The 17,218-nt window shown below is 41.4% G+C and overlaps 1 long non-coding RNA gene across 1 annotated transcript in view; it reads right to left on the bottom strand.

Moving 5' to 3' along the window:
• LOC107034155 (uncharacterized) overlaps positions 1 to 17,218 on the bottom strand; it is a 442,513-nt gene that overhangs the window by 86,198 nt on the left and 339,097 nt on the right. Inside the window, exon 6 of the long non-coding RNA XR_012067473.1 lies at positions 14,287 to 14,399. This is a non-coding gene — a long non-coding RNA (uncharacterized lncRNA). The remainder of the gene's footprint in view (positions 1 to 14,286; positions 14,400 to 17,218) is intronic.

The raw sequence follows: 17,218 nt of genomic DNA, 5'->3' as shown, positions 1-17,218 counted from the left end.
TGATTTTTTTAAACCAGTGCTATAATGTTGGACTATGGGAAGTTTGTGACATCTCTGCAAAATAACACTGAAAAGAATTTTTTGTGTATTTGTCTCGTGTGATTGTGGTAAAATTTCTGAGAATTGTAACGGAAGTGTTCATGCCAGGTACGCAAATTCACAACAGGTGTTCTCCCTACGACCTCCACAAAGGCCTTGTCATTTTGCATCGCCACTAACAGTGTGTAGAAACATGCTCCTCTTTCCACTACTGCATGTTAGCTTTCTTGGCTGTTTTTTTCAAACTGATAGATTAAAATGTTATCTTCTCTGTTAATGTCTTTTTAATTCTTTTTTTTTTCAGTTGAAGCATTTCTTCAGTGAGCATTTCATATGCAATTTATAATTCTGAAACGGTCTATTACATTTCTGGCTTTTTTTCCCCGCTGGGCTTGCCTTTTTCCTACGAATCTGTAAAATCTTCTGTATAATTACATGGATCAGAATAAAACTCAGAATGTACCTTGCATGTCCCTTATGGTCATGTCACTGTAAAGGGCAGGGAACGTGTTGAATTTTAAAATATTTATACTCTACCTGGAATATAATCATTTGAATTTAGAGAATGATTGGAAAAAATTTAAAGACTTATCAAAATATAGTTCTCAGAATCTCAGATGGAGACACAGAGTTATAGTGAGAAGGAAGGTCTGCTTAGTGTCCTAACTAATGGATAATCATCAATTCACAGCATTAAAGAAATCCAGTAATACACATCTGTCACCTGATGAGAAAGCAGCAGCCAAACTATTCTCAGATAAACAAAACTACTAGTTAACCACCGTTTCCCACCCTTCTAAACTAACACTGGCAGCATTATCAGAAATACATATTGTTGGGGGTAGATTTTTAAAAATAAGTGTCATCAAAAGATATGGAAGCAATGAAATGAATACTTGAATCTCAAATGCATGAGTACATTAGCGATTGCTCACTGCTGCATGACACAGTTTGCAAAATGCTTTACTATTTGTCTTCAACTTGCACTAATCTAAAAAAAAAAAAAAGACTTGCTGTCACCCTGTAATATGAATCAAGAAGAAGTATTTTCTACGCAAAGAAATTTTTTTAATGTCATCTGGCATTTCTGCGGTCCCTCCCGTAGTTCCTCTGCTACTGGGAAGCAACATGGAAAAACAAGAAAATGTATGTTTCTGTGATTACAGAAGTCACTGCTCATAACTCTGCCTCTTGCTTTCCCTGCAAAGCAGAGCTTCACAGTCCCGGCTGTCTGTCTGGACACAGCACAGAGGCGTGGAGCCACCCACAGAAGTCTGAGGCCTACAACAGCATTCAATACAGTTTCAGGGCCTGGTTGATTGATCCAAGCTGAACTGAGTTAACTAGGAAAAACAATCCAAAAGCCTTTCCATTTTTCCAATTTATTTTAACAACAGAAAACTCCAAGCCAATCAATTCAGAGGGGTGATTTGTTGTGCCAGAAAGCTTGTCCACTCCAAGCTTTCTCATATACCATCCTTCAGGAAAACAATAAAACAAGTCAACGTGGAGTTACTGGCACTGACTTTCAATCATTCGGCTTGTTCTGAATGTGCTGCATAATTTCCCTGACTAAACACTTTGGGTGGAATCCATCATTTCTTCAAAAAACTCTCAACCGCTACCAATCACGAAGCAGATTAAATGTGCGATTGAGTTGCAAACCATGAAACCTACATCCTTACCCACCTCCCACGTGTCCACCATTTCCGATGCAGCGTTACAACTTGCAGGCGACGCTTTGCTCCTTCCGACCGTGCACCGGACGCTCAATGTGATAGAAGTGACCAGGGCTGAGTGAATTGTTTGCCTTCTGACCAGGTCATTTACTGACGTCTGTTTCCCACCTATCCTAGAGAGGAGCTGTTCCTGTCGTGCTGGAAACACGTGGAAATATGTGGTGGGAACTCTTAATTGTGAGGAATGGAAACTCCATCAATCCAGCTCACACACACACACACACGCTCACACAAAGGTATTTAAATGTGTTAAGAAGCTTCATGGGAATCCAGGAAAAACGGAACCTCCAGTGCTTAGGAAACTCAGACACCTAATGAAATGTTCACTCACCATCTGTCTCCACCATTCACACCTCAAGCTTTTGGAGAGACCTGCTCGATTTCTTCCAGATTGGAAAGTTTGCAAAGTCAACCTGACCCTGGCCCAGGAAGACCCTACGAGTCTTACCATGGCCCAATCTTCAAGTTACAGGCCAAGTCTTAGAGATTTGTTTCCAAAATGGTAGAAAAATTATGACAATTCTCAAAGACTTGCCCCACACCACGCCATTATGTTTTTATGGCAATAATATGAATATAAAGCAGCATTTATTCAGGGGAAAACAGATTTCAACCTCTTTATCCCATAAAGCACTTAATTTGGGCTCACTGGGTATAAACTACTCCTCTTTTTGACTTGAACAGAAAAGAAGGATTTGTTGGCGGCCACTTATTATTTTATTCTCCAGGTATGCAGCACAGTCACCTCAACATATAGGGAGAAACAGAGTTGCAAGATGCTAGCAAACTGAGGTTGACTCTGTCTACGAAGGAGGCATCTCTTATATTTCAACTAGAGAGCCTGTGTTTCTTGCTCTCTGTCCTCAAGTTAAAACATTTACCCTATATCCGACCACCTGTTGATGGATATTTAGGTTGCTTCCATGTCTTCCTATTGGAAACAGTTTTGCTATGAACACTGGGGCACATGTATCTTTTCAAATTCGAGTTTCCTCCAGATAATGCCCAGGTATGGGATTGCTGGATCATAGGGTAACTCTATTTTTAGTTTTTTAAGGAATCTACATACAGTTTTCCATAATGGCTGCACCAAATTACATTCTCAACAACAGTGTAGGAGTTCCCTTTTCTCCACACTACACACACACACACACACACACACACAAAACGGAACACTACTCAGACATAAAAAATAATAAAATGCCATTTGCAGTGACATGGATGGACCTAGAGATTGTCATACTAAGTGAAGTAAGTCAGACAGAGAAAGAAAAATATCGTATGATATCACGTATATGTGGAATCTAAAAAATGACTCAAATGAACTTATTTACCAAACGGAAACAGACTCACAGACATAGAAAACAAACTTATGGTTACCAGGGGGTAGAGGGATAAATTGGGAGTTCAGGATTAGTACTATTAACTAGTATCTGTAAGACAGATGAACAACAAGCTCCTATGGTATGGCACAGGGAACATATTATTGAATAATATCCTGTAATAGCCTATAATGAAAAAGAATATGAAAAGGAAGATACATGTGTGTATATGTGTATAACAGAATCACTATGCTGCACACCAGAAATTAACACAACACTGTAAACTGACTCAACATCAATTAAAATATAATGAATAAATAAAGTTGCTTTCCATTTTTGGGGGAAAAAAACACTTATTCTAAGTATTAGCTGCCTATTTTGCTCACACAAATCTTGCCTCCCCAGTGATATTTCTGGAACAGATTATTTTCTCATGATTTAGCTACTTTGGCTTGAATGGTGCATATTATTACTTATTTTCCTTGTTCTCAAAGTAATGGATTTGTATATAGAGATAAGTTTGAAAATTTTTAAACTAGACACTCCGTCAAGAGTCCCTCATGATTCTGCCCCTCAGAGAGAGCCACAGAGCATACTGGCTGGGTATGTCTGCCAACACTGGATCTTACTACACGTGTACCTAACAAGACACTATGGACACCTTTTCACAGCAACTTTCACTTTCACAGTGTCACCCTGCAGGCTGGATGCTATCCACCAGCTAAATGTCAGACAAGTCATTTAATAATTCTCGGCTATGTACAACAGATGTTCACTTCTTGCTATATAAAAATAAATAATCGAACTTGTGTATCTGTACATTTATTCCTAGTTTCCAGATCTTTGTGCACTTTTCCAAATATTTTCACAAATTAGCTCATCAGAAGTACATCACACTAGCAAGAAGTATATACACTTTAAAAATGAACATACAGTGATTATACATAAATTTGAATATATTCGTAAATTTCTAATACCATCAAATTGTACAGTGGTGTCCATTTTTTAGCTCTTAAAACAGGATAGGATTCACATACACGGAAAACAAACTTATGGTTACCAGTGGGGAAGGTGATGGGAAGAGACAAATTGGGAGTTCGAGATTTGCAGATAGTAACTACTATATATACAATCAGATAAACAACAAGTTTCTACTGTATAGCACAGGGAACTATATTCAGTATCTTGTAGTAACCAATAATGAGAAAGAATATGAAAACAAATATATATGTATATGCATGACTGAAGCATTATGCTGCACACCAGAAACTGATACAACATTGTAAACTGACTATGCTTCAATTAAAAAAATATATATACAAAAAAAATGATGTTTTAGCAAATAGAATCCAACAACACATAAAAAAGATTATACATCATGATTATACATCAAGTGGGGTTCATCCCAGGGACACAAGGCTGGTTCAACATACGCAAATCAATCAATGTAATACATCACATCAACAAGAGAAAGGACAAAAACCACATGATCGTCTCAACTGATGCAGAAAAAGCATTTAAAATTCAACATCCATTTATGATAAAAACTCTCGCCAAAGTGGGTATAGAGGGAACATATCTCAACATAATCAAAGCTATATATGACAAACCTACAGCCAGCATAGTACTCAATGGTGAAAAACTCAAAAGCTTCCCACTAAAATCTGGGACAAGACAAGGATGCCCACTATCACCACTCCTATTCAACATAGTCCTGGAAGTCCTAGCCACAGCAGTCAGGCAAGAGAAAGAAATAAAAGGGATCCAACGTGGAAAAGAAGAGGTAAAAGTGTCATTATAAGCTGATGACATGTTACTTATATATAGAAAACCCTAAAAGGTCCACACAAAAGCTACTAGAGCTGATTGAAGAATTCAGCAAGGTAGCAGGTTACAAAATTAATGTTCAAAATCAGTTGCATTTCTTTACACTAACAATAAATCAACAGAAAAAGAAAGTAAAGAAACAATCCCCTTTAAAATAGCACCCAAAGTAATAAAATATCTGGGAATAAATCTAACCAGGGAGGTGAAAGAATTATACACAGAAAACTATAAACCACTGATGAAGGAAATTAAAGATGACTTTAAAAAATGGAAAGATATTCCATGCTCCTGGATTGGAAGAATCAATATTGTTAAAATGGTCACACTGCCCAAGGCAATCTACAGATTTAATGCAATCCCTATCCAATTACCCAGGACATATTTCACAGAACTAGAACAAATCATAATAAAATTTATATGGAACCATCAAAGACCTAGAATTGCCAAAGCATTACTGAAGAGAAAGAAAGACGCTGGAGGAATAACTCTCCCAGACTTCAGACAATACTGTAGAGCTACAGTCATCAAGAAAGCATGGTATTGGTACCAAAACAGACATATAGACCAATGGAACAGAATAGAGAGCCCAGAAATGAACCCACAAACTTTTGGTCAACTCATCTTCGACAAAGGAGGCAAGAATATACAATGGAATAAAGACAGTCTCTTCAGCAAATGGTGCTGGGAAAACTGGACAGCAGCATGTAAAACAATGAAGCTAGAACACACCCTTACACCATATACAAAAATCAACTCAAAATGGATTAAAGACTTAAACATAAGACAAGATACAATAAACCTCCTAGAGGAAAACATAGGCAAAACACTATCTGACATACATTTCAAAAATTTTCTCCTAGAAGAAATAAAAGCAAGAATAAACAAATGGGACCTAATGAAACTTACAAGCTTCTGCACAGCAAAGGAAACCAGAAGTAAAACAAGAAGAAAACCTAAGGAATGGGAGAAAACTTTTCAAGTGAAACCGACAAAGGCTTGATCTCCAGAATATATAAGCAGCTCATACGACTCAATAAGAAAAAAATAAACAACCCAATCCAAAAATGGGCACAAGACCTAAACAAGCAATTCTCCAAGGAAGACATACAAATGATCAAAAAGCACATGAAAAAAATGCTCAATATCACTAATTATCAGAGAAATGCAAATCAAAACTACAAGGAGGTATCACCTCACACCAGTCAGAATGGCCGTCATTCAAAAATCCACAAATGACAAATGCTCGAGAGGCTGTGGAGAAAGGGGAACCCTCCTACACTGCTGGTGGGAATGCAGTCTGGTGCAGCCACTGTGGAAAACAGTGTGGAGATTCCTCAAAAGACTAGGAATAGACTTACCATATGACCTAGCAATCCCACTCCTGGGCTTGTATCCAGAAGGAAATCTACTTCAGGATGACACCTGCACCCCAATGTTCATAGCAGCACTATTTACAATAGCCAAAACATGGAAACAGCCTAAATGTCCATCAACAGGTGACTGGATAAAGAAGAGGTGGTATATTTATACAATGGAATACTACTCAGCCATAAAAACCGACAACATAACGCCATTTGCAGCAACATGGATGCTCCTAGAGAATGTCATTCTAAGTGAAGTAAGCCAGAAAGAGAAAGAAAAACACCACATAAGATCGCTCATATGTGGAATCTAAACAAACAAAAACAAACAAACAAACAAAAACAAAGCATAAATACAGGACAGAAATAGACTCATGGACAGAGAATACAGACTTGTGGTTACCGGGGGGGGGGGGGGGGCGGGGTAGAGGGTGGGAAGGGATAGACTGGGATTTCAAAATTGAAGAATAGATAAACAAGATTACACTATATAGCACAGGGAAATCTACACAAAATGTTACGATAACTCACAGAGAAAAAAATGTGACAATGAGTGTGTATATGTCCATGAATGACTGAAAAATTGTGCTGAACACTGGAATTTGACACAACATTGTAAAATGATTATAAATCAATAAAAAATGTTTAAAAAACCCCCCAAAAACCATAATGTTACTACATTGTTAAATCTTTGCCAAAATAATTGAAAAAAAAGTAAAATCTTGCAAAATTATTTTTCGGCAGGTGGGACAGCAGAGAGGTTTGTTTTCTTTATGTGTTTATTGGATATTTTTTTCTCTTACTCTGGAAATTGCCTATTCATGTCTTCATTTTTGTTTTGTTGACTGTGAAGGCTATTTTGAGGGGTCAATAATGGATGTCAATTTTTGCTTACGGATGTATGGCCATTTGTTTTCAGGGAATTATGTCCTCTGCATTTTTAGACAGTGTATTTTGCATATAGAATAAATATCAAGGTTTTCCTTCACACGATCATTTCTAATCACCATACATGAGAATATTTTCTTCAATAGAACATTACAAAAGTCACCCATGGGTATTTTTTTCTTGTGGTGTTATAGTTTGTTTACTACATGTAATTAAAAAAATCTATATAACGCCTTTTGTTGTGTGGAGTGAGAGACATCCAGTTTCCATCAGAGCAATCCATTTTTTCATGACAGATCTGGAATGCCGGCTTTATGAGCTACTGCTTCCAGCTGTCTGTTACCATCTCCTTGCTTTTCTCATGTGTCTGTTTCCAGGATGTGTTTATTATTGCTTTAATTTTATAGGTCCGTATGTTCCAATGCCCCATAATTTCTCTCTTCAGTATTTTTCTGGCTTTTCTTTCACTCCAGATGAAACTTTAAAGTCAACAAAGGGGATCTGGCTGCAGTTGATTTGAATTTTTAGAAATTAATTCAGGGACTATCAACATTTCCACAATATTGTGCCGTCTCGGTGACAATTTATGCCTCCGAGTTCTGAAGCACTTTAATTTTCGTATCTTTATGGCTTCCTTCATATTTCTCATTCATAGTACTTGCTACGTTTACTCCTGGGAATGTTATTATTTTGTTTGCAAGTATGAATGTCCTATTTCTTACATACTTTTTTCCTGAGTGTTATTTGGGTATAGAAACTTTTTTATACAAGTATTTTTCATAAGTGAATTATCTGAATCCTTTCAAAGTTTCCCGTAAGGTTTTAGTGGCTAGCACTTTCGTGAGTTGTTTAAACATTCTGGGGATGACAGAACACTTCTCTTTGTTCTGACTGTGCCTACGAAGGCTTCTGTTGTCTCTGTGCCTAGCTGAGGCTGGGATGAGTGTTGTCAAATCTCAGATTAAGAAAGCAGTAAGCACTTCTGATTTCACCAAGGAATTCTGTTAAAAAGACTGTCTTTTCAGACAGTCTGCTTTTGTGCACTAGTGAGAGAATCTCATTGCTTTGTCACTGTGACCATCCCCATCAACATGTTTACTAAGGTGAACACGACCCAACCTTTAGACTTCCGGGATATAACGCTGCATGAAGTGCTCTTTAAGTACAGGTAAGTTTACTCCTGTATTCATTCGTTCATTCATTCATTCAATGTGTATTTGCTCCAAACCAACCTATGTATCGCAAGGTTAACAATGTCACAACATAATGTAACATAACACAATGCAATTCCAGAGCGTGCAAAGATGAAACAAACAACACAACGGCACACGGACTGACTTAGGAGTTGGGGTGTGTGTGAAATACGTTAGATGTGGCACCCAAGGCCTTAAAAGAATGACAGTTTGGCAGTGGCTTAATGACTGATACTGAATTTACCATAAAACTAATGAGTCTTTGGAAGGCTCCTTCTATTCTAAGACCCTGCAGTGAACTTCAGATTTTGTCGTTTTATATTCTTTTAAAAAATAGCTATTTAAGCTTCGCATCTCAGAGTACCTGTACCTGTATCTGCTAATAATAGAAGGACAGTGACAGGAGATGAGATCTGATCAGCTTTGGGCCAGGTTATGTGAAGGAATATAGACCTTCCTTTAGGGATAATGCAAGATTTAGAAACAAGAGAGCAGCTTGACCTACTATGTGTATGTATGCATATATGTAACATATATTAGACTTGACTTTAAATTATTTAGGTATTTAGATAGCAGTTTTAGACTCACAGCAACATTGAGAGGAAGGGATATGGGGTTCCCATATACCCTTGTCCCCACCATGCACATACCCTCACTCCCGTATCAACATCCCCCACCAGATGGTACTTTTGTGACAGGTGAAGACCCTGTGCTGACACATCATGATCACCCACAGACCACACTTAACATCAGGGCTCACGCTTCGTGCTGAACAGCCTGTGGGTTTGGACAAAGGTATCATGCCATGTATCCAGCATTAGAGTGTCATCCAGAATCACTGCACGGCCCTAAAACTCTTCTGTGCTCCACCTGTTCATCCGTCTCTACCCCCTCAGTTTATATTTTCAAAACGTCACTCTGGCTCTTGGCCAGGTAATTTATCGTACAAAGGGAACACTGGGAAAAGGGAAACAAGTTTCTATGAGCCAAGATTTTATTTGGAACTTTGCATTAATATTTAAAACACAACACTAATCTCACTTTGGTCGCATTTGGCACTTGCAGTATCTTTTAAAGGGCCTTTTCTACACAACAGGTCTGCATCTATGTGAAATCTTTGGTATTACAGTATCCAGGAGAATATTTTCAATCTCCTTTCTATTGTTTAGCTGTCAGCAGTCCAAAATTATCTAGATAACGGTCACTACTCCAGGGACTTGTCAGCTGGTGGGAGAATCAAGCTACAGGTAGGCGTGGTCACCAAGACAGCAGATGGTTTTCCAGAGCTGGTGTTTATGGCTGTGAGGTAGAGTTAGGCTGGGCCGCACAGTGCCCTCCCTTTTCTGGGTGAGGCTATTTCGTTCTCGTGACACCCGTGTAACGTGGCTGCATGCATACACAGAGCCAACCCTCCTCCCTTCTGGTGTTACTGTTCTATAAAGCACCACACTCACTGAATTAGGGTACACTGGTCCATTGCCCCTGGAGGAAACACAGGGTCAGGTGCCTGCAAGCTCCGGGCCCGACACTGAATCCCTGGATCAGTGCGTAACCTCGTTTCACACATTTCCACAGGAAGATCCGTACTGGAGCGATACTGCTGACACACTAACACTGAGCGCACGCCCACCAGCCCTCTAGCTCATCCCTGAACGAAGCTTATCTGACTCGTGCTTTCTCCGTAAGACACGCCGCCGGCTTCCCGCAAGAAGGAACACCGCCCTGGGACTTCGGACCACGCCCACAGTCATTTTAAGCAGCGAAATCGTCAACCGAAATCACAAAAATGTGAGCAACTTTTTAGACCAGTTAAGGACACCTGTTGGGAGTAGGCGAGCTGAGAAAGTCAGGCAGAGCTCTGACTTCAGGGGGACCACGGGAGCTGCTCCACTAAGAATTTTCACCATGTGCTTGTCCACGGATGATCACAGGTACATGGCGAGTGTTGGTCTGGGGGCTGAAAATACACGTAAGCAAGTGAGGTAACCTGCAAATACTGACTCTACAAACAGTGACGCTTCACAGTGTGTCTCCCCTGCAACAGACTGTGAGCTCTCTGAGGGCAGGGCACAGACATGACCATCCTTGCTCCAGTGAAAACAGCAACATGTCTAATCTTGGCTAATCCACACCACTATTTTCAAACTTTCAAAAATTATAGCATTCTTTAAAAAACAGAACAGAACAAAACCAAAACTCCAGTAAAACAAACTTGAGAAAAGTGGGTTTCCTTTGCTTGATTTCTGTCTGTCTCCTTGCCCTCTGGGGAGGGTAACATGAATTGTACAAGCCATTATGACACGGAAGCACCAACAACTCTGGAAATCATGCTTTTCAGATTCTAGAAGCTTCTAGAAGCTTCCAGAAGCTCAGTGTGTTCTTCCTTACCGAAAGCTGACTCCCTCCTCAGGTGCTCTTCCAGTAAAACACAACGATATTTCCTCTCCCAGAAACCACATAACCAGAATCACATAAGGTTCCTAGCTATGTGCCACTCCTGAGCTGCGTGCAGCATGAAATGTCTAACACAGGCCCACTGCTCCCACCAGAATGAGTATCTCCCCACAAACTAAGTTGTCCAGTCAGTGTCTCAAATGCCCCCTTCCCCATCAGGAATCATTTGGTAAAATAGCCTCCTGGAAGTAATTAACCTCTGCTCTGGGTGGAGCCCTGGTGGGGAGATGTGACCAAGATCAGGGAAGACACATGATTTAATGGGAGATGCACTCAAATCTGCCACTGACATGGTCATCTACGTAGGAGGTGTCCTGGACCCTTTCAATGCATTTTTGTCTTCGAACTCACCCCTGTGTGAAGTTCCAGGAGGACTACTGTTTAAATACTTGAGGTCTGAGTATGTAAAATGAAGCACGTTTGGATCTCAATCTGTGCCAACACCAGCTCAATGAAGTTTTCGGCAGACTGGACTTCGTCCCTGGTTCTGGCAGGGAACTGGGGTGAGAGCAGACAGTTTCCACGTGTCTGCCAGCTCTGCTTTTCTTTGCCCCAAAGGACTGTGTTAGAAAGTGCTCCCGCAGATCCGGGGGCTCCAGGAACTGTCTGTGGCCACATGCCCCCTTTCACAAGCCCACCGTTCTTATAAACAATGTGACTCCATGAGAGATGATCCCTGAACTCCTTCCTCCTCCCACCTCTTGGAAACCCACATGAGGAAGCATCTGGCTCATCCCGGCCTGAAAATTCTAGGAATCAGTGGGTATTAGTGATACGTCCCTAAGGAGATGGTTGGGCATGAGGGGAGGCCCAGGCACACTGATGGGGAAAGGACGGGAGGGTCTGATGGTTCAGGACATGGACAGAGGAAGGACTGTGCTCCGAAGCATTACTGCTGGTTCCCTGTTGAGCAGGGAACCCGGCTTGCATCTGAGATCGGGGACAAGAGCCAGTTTGATGGACCACTGCAGACCCTCAGGGCACCTTTAGCAAGACCAGTTCCAAATCTCAACGATAGTATAGCACTGGGCTTCTAAAATGCCGCCAGGCCTCACCAGGATCCAGGCGTCAAGGTGAGGCTGACCTCCCCCCAGGACTGAGCTGGAGAGTAGGTAGAGCTGCTCCGGACAGAGGACGTGTACGTCTATGGGGCACGTGCTTCACTCTTCCCCAAGCATGCTTCTTTCCCTGTTTCCCATCCAGCGGAATTACACTGGCATCACCATCTACGTAGGTCTCCTGGACCCTTTCGACACATTTTATCTTCTAACTCACCCCTGTGTGAAGTTCCAGGAGGACTGAACTTTCTTCTGGAAAAGCCATTTAGATAGACAGTTCCCACAAGGACTCACGGTAAATGCGATTTGACCTAGAATAACCTAAGACTACTACACTTTTGGCATTATTGTACTACGTTTGGGAAAAGGCATAGTCTTGCTAAGAATAAATACTGATGAGACATGAGCCCATTCCACACGCACAATCATTGCAGCATTAGTCGGCGATAAAATCCCAGTGGAGAAAAAACAAAACAAAACAACAACAAAAAAATCACATACGATGAAATCTCAGTCCCGAAGCAGAAACGTGACAATCTTGCTTCCTTTTCACTCCCTAGGCTTACACAATTCACTGCGGCTGCACGGTGTACAAGCCAGTAACATATCTGTGTTTTTTCCTTTCACTTTTCAACCCCAATCTAAGCTTACCATTTGCACGGCTGTAAGGAACAAAAGCAGAATCATAAGCTTTGTTTTTAAGCATTTCAGTTTTCAGAATTTAAGTCTGTTTTCATTTCCAATGGAGACCTAAAAATCCTTTCATGGAAGAACCCCAAATCATCCAACATCTAAAACAGACGCCGAAGTTCCTCGTGCACAGAGGATTTTTGAAATATGCTCTATCTTGTGAACGAGAGGTTAACTGGAAAGTTCTTTTTTTTTTTTAATTTCTTGTTTTGTTTGTGCAAATCTCAGAGGTTAGATTCACACTAATTTTGCCACAAAAGTAGGTTTTGCTAATAAATCTCTAGATAAATCTGTTTTTGTTCTTGTCGGGAAAAAGAAAAAGTTATCACACATATGGGAATGTCTTAAAATATGTCTGGGGAGGTCAAATTCACTCTGAGCTGTAATGTTTCTTGGATGGTACAAGTTTTCCTTCGCTATTTTAAAAGAATAGCACTAAGTAATATAAAATGGCGTAGAGGGTTTTTTTTTTTTAAGGATTTGGTTGACGCACTTTGATTAAATAATAATTAACCTTAATCAAGGGATAAACACACTTACATAAGTTAAATCTACACAGAAGAAAACCAAATGAAAATGCCAAAGTGTAAGTCAAAGACACTGAAATCAAAAAGAACATTTCTAAGCTATTGTTCCTAAACTAAGTAGACTGGAAGAGAAAACACGATGTGATGGGAAGAAACTTAGCTAGACGTGGAGCAGGAAAAACTGAGACCTCGGTCCTGAGTTTAACACCACTGAATTTGGCCACCTCAGAGCATCAGTGTCCACAGGGGTGTGGTTAAGAACTCGCCTGGATGACTTGCTCTTGAAGTAAAAATCTTCATTTACCTTTTTCTGACTTCAATTCCAGTGTCACTGTTACAGAAAATGACCTGCTTTTCCCACATAGAAGTCACACGAGTGACTCCCTCATGTCGGGTAACACATACATAACTCACATTCTAAAAACCGTTTGCTTAACATTTGTCTTTACCAAGATTTGGTAAAGGGAGGGAGGAACTATGCAGTTTGCTTGGAAATTCGTTTTGTTTGCTATTTTTCTCTCTAATGCTTAACCCAATCCTTGCACAGGACAGAGACCAAACAAATCAATACTCATTGTAAAAGGGATAAGTGAGTTAATGAACACTTACCTTTTACAACAGCCGTTCCTTTTTCACGTTGAAGAGGCAACTTAAACAACATTTTGCAGACAATCAACCACACATTTTAAAATACTCATTGCAAAACAGGTAAGTGAGTTAATGAACACTTACCTCCTGAAACAGCTGTTCCTTTTTCAAGTTGAGGAAGCAACTTAAGCAACATTTTCCCAGATAATCAATCAACCACACATTTTTTTAACCCGTTTTTGTACAGCTGCCCATACATGTCAACAACTCTCAACATCTAGCTCCTTAAGTCCGGGCGTTCACACACTTCTTTGCTAGTATCTGTGTTTACATCGGGCACCCCCACTGTCTCCCGCACAGGCTGGCTGTGCTTGTCAGAGCGGACGTACGATACGTACAGGAGCATCTTTTCCGCGCACCACATAGAATAGTTACTGGCTGTGTCCCCACCCCACCTCCACTCCCATGTTGGAATCCTAACCCCCAATGTGATGGTATTAGGAAGCGGGTCCTGTCGGAGGGGATGAAGTCATGATGGTGCGGCCCTCATGAATGGGATTAGTGCCCCTAGAAAAGAGATCCCGGAGAGCCCCCTCATACCTTCCACTGCATGGACACACGGCAAGATGACGGCTGTCTACGGACCAGGAAGCAGGCCTTCAGGAGACACTGAATCCACTGGCGCCTTGACCTCGGGCTTCCACCTTCCAGAACTGTGAGAGACAAATGTCTGTTGTTGGTAAACCACCCAGTCCGTGGCACTCTGTACAGCAGCCTGAACAGACTGAGACAATAATGTCATCACTCGGAAGAGCCCCTGCATTTTTCCTTTGGACTGATGCAGAGTACAGTGAATAACCTCCTAAAATGCAGACTATTACGGGGCGTAGGAACAGAACGAAAACATGGGTGGATGATTATTTATCCCTATCTTGGCCATTAGTCAGATTTTATTCTACCTGAAACAGTTTTCCTCACTGATAGCATTCTACAGTTTCAAGATGAAGTGACTACATAAGAAAAATAACAAATGGCTAGGCAATTATTTACAACTACCTTCCTGAAGAATAATTTAAAATGTCAAATGGTAATTTAGCCCCAGTCTTTAAAAGAACTGGAATAATCACTTTTCAAGGGCCATTTCAACCTTTTCAGGGACTGAACTGATTCAAGTCTTTGAAGCTGCCCTTTGCCTCTTTGGACACTCATACTTAGGGGTCAGAACGTGAAGAGTCACTGTTAGAAAGCTTCTTTCTCTGGCTTTAAACCAGGCCTGATGTTGGTCTGGCACCCTGAGAACCTGCTTTGTATTCATCTCTCTTCTTTTTGAGTCCACGTTAACTCATATCGGAAGTGAGAGGGTCTGACAGGCTAAGCCAAACTCGGTGAAACGTTTCCTCCTTGCGTTCAGGGCAAGTGATGTGGCCTAGAACTGGAACGCCGGGCCTGCAGCAAGGATTCCAGAAGGATGGGAAGTCTGGCCTTGCAGGTGGGCTGCTGACGGGAACAAATCCGGGGCTCACTGAGCTTTCAGTGAGGTGCTGCAGGCAGAAACACTGTGGGCTTTTCATAACCAGTGGTCTTCCGTTTTGTCTGTTTTGCTATAAAGCTAATATTATACAGAGAGATGAGATCATGTACCATCACATGTACAACATGGTGTGATTATATGTGTTACCTGTAAATAAAGTTATATAAATTACATATATGTATAAATTGCACACAAGATTGCCTGCAATCCACTGTCATAGGCATCTTTTGGTGTCTAACATGATCCACACAAGAATATAGACATTGTCCAAATCTTCTTTCTTGAATACTAGGCTCCTGATTGTAACATTTTGGAGCAACAAACAAAACCACACAGAAATGAAATCAGGGTGCATGCAGTCCCCAGGAATGCCCAGAAACTTCCCAGCAATTCCCTCGCCAGAGTCTCACAGAGCATCTCCTCCATGGGACAAATACATCAGTGCTCAGTGTTTGTTCTATGAGTAACTAAAACGATTTGGGACATTTGATACAAACCTACAAAATAACAGATTGTTTATTATGACTCTTTACTTAAGCCCATAACCAAACTTTCATGAATCCTCCTGCGAGGTGGAAAAATATCCAAGATAAGGGAATGTTTGTGAAACTTTGTCAACTTACATAATCATACTGCTTACGTTTAAATACCTGGGAAATAACACGTTTAAATGGAACAATGAAAACAGAGAACCTTTAGGTCTCAGTACGAGAGCTGAGCCAAATGTTGGCCATACTGGATTTGCTAAGGTCCCATGTTGTTTTCAGATATTCTGCCCAAGGAGAAAAATTCAGCTGATTTCGTGAAACCACAGGGTTTAGACGGAGAGGTATGTATTATCTGATAAGAATGAATGCTTTATATTCCAATGCAGATCAGACTTAGGATTTTTCACTGGTCACAAGTAAATCAAGCATCAATACATGGGAGCCATATTAAACATAATCTTATTTCGTCCTTTTAGTTGTAACAATCAGAGACTCCCGGAACTTAACTGAGTCACAATGCGTCAACCAAAGCCCGAGCAAATGGCTGTAAAAGGAAGCACAGGGAAGCTTTGGAATCGCCTGAGACGAGTGCTCTTATGACCCAGCTTTGAAGTGCCCCACGCTGCACATTTACACAGCTCTCCAAGCCCATTGTCCTTTGCCACACTTCAGGCTCGTGCAGGAATCTCTGGAACTTGAGGAACGTCGCAAATACCAACGTGAGTATGCGAAGCACGCAAGAGCGTAACTCGGAGAAGGTAAATATTAGCCCCACTTGACAGTGATGTCAAAGGAGGGAGGGAGGCGGCCCGGACTCAGGCCAGGTGTGTGGGGGTGGAGGGCGGGCCACAGACTCCTTCACCAGCTGGGGCCGCACCCCTCCGGGTCCCCCAGTAACCTGGTGGAGGGACACAGGACGATGCTCTGTGGCAGCACTGTGTCTAGACTTAACATCACTGTAACAAGAGCCACTCAGACTGCAGGTCGAGGGAGAGTCACGTCGCGTCCCAGTAACACACGCATATTCAGAAATAACGAACCAGGTGCTGCCATCCCCTCACAGGTTGCTTGTGAAATGAACATCGATGCAAAAGGTCTCAAATTTCCTTAATTTCCTTGAATAAGGGCCCACGGCAAGCAAAGTTCTAACCTCAGGGAAGAGAAAAGAAGGAACCCATATGAACGTGCCCAGGGGCAAGGTCTCCCTGCGCCAGACACTGGGGGCTGTGAGGAGTGAACCACGGCTCTAGTCCCCCAGGAAGGATGGGCTGCCAGTGACCAAAGAGGCTTTAAGTAACAAGCTGGAAACGACGCAAGGAACAGACAGAGTTGAGTCAGTCTGTATGGGGCTGGGGGCTCGGAGCCAGGGCCCTAGACTGCCCCAGCTGATCCCCCTTCATCCAAGGAGCAACTGGAAGGCAGGGCACTGTCAAGAACAGGCTAGCGTCACCTATGCAATATGTCTTCATCCCCAGAACTGAATTTCATGAGGCCAAAAAGGGGGAGGCTGTCT

This window comes from Vicugna pacos, chromosome X, assembly GCF_048564905.1.
Source record: "Vicugna pacos chromosome X, VicPac4, whole genome shotgun sequence".
In the NCBI taxonomy this organism is placed as follows: domain Eukaryota; kingdom Metazoa; phylum Chordata; class Mammalia; order Artiodactyla; family Camelidae; genus Vicugna; species Vicugna pacos.
The sequence above is the reverse complement of the archived record's forward strand: the minus strand, read 5'-3'. Positions and strand labels throughout refer to the sequence as shown.